We start from the raw sequence: 2277 nt of genomic DNA on the forward strand, positions 1-2277 counted from the left end.
ACTATTGCCATTACTCTTTCAACTCATCAAAGAAATTGAAAGGGAAGCAATACTTCTAAATTCATTCCTGGAAGCAAATGTTACTTTGATTCCCAAACCAGGGAAAGACCTAACCCGTAAAGAGAACTACAGACCGCAGGAAACAATAGAGGCCACATGGGCAGAGCTAGCACCTGCAGCCTCCCGGCCCCTCCCACATCATTTGGCCCCAGAGTCTTCCTGGCTCTCTTGCCACCATGCTTGACAAGGAAGCAGCTTTTGATGATGAAGAAAGTGTGATCAAGGAGGAGTACAAAATGTGGGAAAAGAACACAGCTTTTCTTTATGATTTGGTGATGACTCATGCTCTAGAGTGGTCCAGCCTAACTGCACAGTGGCTTCCAGATGTAGCCAGACCAGAAGGGAAAGATTTCAGCATTTATCAACTTGTCCTGGGCACACACACATGGGATGAACAAAACCACCTTGTGATAGCCAGCATACAGCTCCCTAATGATGATGCCCAGTTTGATGCATCACACTATGACGGTGAGAAAGGAGAATTTGGAGGTTTTGGCTCTGTTAGTGGGAAAATTGAAATAGAAATCAAGATCAACCATGAAGGAGAAGTAAACAGGGCCCGTTATATGCCCCAGAACCCTTGCATCATTGCAACAAAGACTCCATCCAGTGATGTTCTTGCTTCTGACTATACAAAGCATCTTTCTAAACCAGACCTCTCTGGAGAGTGCAACCCAGACTTGCGTCTCCGTGCACATCAGAAGGAAGGCTACGGGCTTTCCTGGAACCCAAATCTCAGTGGGCACTTACTTAGTGCTTCAGATGACCATACCATCTGCCTATGGGACATCAGTGCTGTTCCAAAGGAAGGAAAGGTAGTGGATGTGAAGAACATCTTTACAGGCCATACAGCAGTAGCAGAAGATGTTTCCTGGCATCTGCTCCATGAGTTTCTGTTTGGGTCAGTTGCTGATGACCAGAAACTTATGATTTGGGATCCTCAGTCAAACAACAAATTCCAAACCAAGCCACTCAGTTGATGCTCACACTGCTGAAGTGAGCTGCCTCTCTTTCAATCCTTATAGTGAATTCACTCTTGCCACAGGATCAGCTGACAAGACTGTTGCTTTGTGGGATCTAAGAAATTTGAAACTTAAATTGCATTCCTTTGAATCACATAAGGATGAAACATTCCAGGTTCAGCGGTCACCTCACAATGAGACTATTCTGGCTTCCAATTATACTGATCACAGACTGAACGTCTGGGATTTAAGTAAAATTGGAGAAGAGCAATCTCCAGAAGATGCAGAAGAAGGCTCACCTGAGTTGTTGTTTATTCATGGTGGTCACACTGCCAAGATATTTGATTTTTCCTGGAATCTCAATGAACCTTGGGTGATTTGTTCTGTATCAGACGACAATATCATGCAAGCGTGGCAGATGGCAGAGAATATTTATAATGATGAAGACCCTGAAGGAAGTGTGGATCCAGAAGGACAAGGATCCTAGATATATCTGCACTCATGATTTTAGACTCTCCTTTTTTCCTCTCCACCCTGAGATTTATTTAACACTGGTTTTGAGACATACAGACTTTGTTCAGCTATCCCTCCACAATAGATACCACCAATAATACTATTGGCCCAAAGAGTGGGTGTTTTCTAAATATTAACTGGGGTACTTGATTCAGCAAAGCCACAGACCTATATTTAAATTTCCTTCAGGAATTTTCTATTAACAAACCCAGGTCTAAAGTAGCTACAGAAAGGGGACTATAATATGTGATTATTTTTCTTCTTAAGATAAATTCCCAAATTTTTCAGACTTGTTTCAGTAAAGGCTAAACTGAGTAAGGAACAGAGTCAAATGAAGTTAGGTGTCTGAGCCATGAAATATAAGTACTGCAAGAGGTCATTTTTATTCAGGAATTAGGGGAGAATCAAGTCATAGGTTCCTACTCTAAATCTTCATACATGACTTTCCAGGATGCATAGTTTTCCTATGTAGACTAGTCTCCTCTTGGTTTATTCAGTTAAGTCAAAGCTACATGTTTCAGCCAGGGATTTAGCTTAGTGGTTTCGCCACCTGCTGCGCAAGCGCAATGGACCCGAGTTTGATCGCCGGCCCCCAAAACAACAATAATAACAACAAAACAAACAACAACAACAACAAAAGCTACATGTTCCTCCTTCTCTATATATTTTTGCTTGTTAATGTATTTCTTGAGCTGTTTTCATATTATTCCTTTCATTTCTGTGAAATGGTTTCTGTTGTTTT

At 41.8% G+C, this 2277-nt stretch overlaps 1 pseudogene; it reads left to right on the forward strand.

The window, feature by feature from the left end:
• The first annotated feature begins 236 nt into the window (after positions 1 to 236).
• LOC101707789 (histone-binding protein RBBP4 pseudogene) lies at positions 237 to 1517 on the forward strand (annotated as a pseudogene).
• The last annotated feature ends 760 nt before the right edge of the window (positions 1518 to 2277 follow it).

Source organism: Heterocephalus glaber, unplaced genomic scaffold (genome assembly GCF_053883595.1).
Source record: "Heterocephalus glaber isolate CG9 unplaced genomic scaffold, H.glaber_assembly_v1.0 deba00000071, whole genome shotgun sequence".
NCBI classification, from domain to species: domain Eukaryota; kingdom Metazoa; phylum Chordata; class Mammalia; order Rodentia; family Bathyergidae; genus Heterocephalus; species Heterocephalus glaber.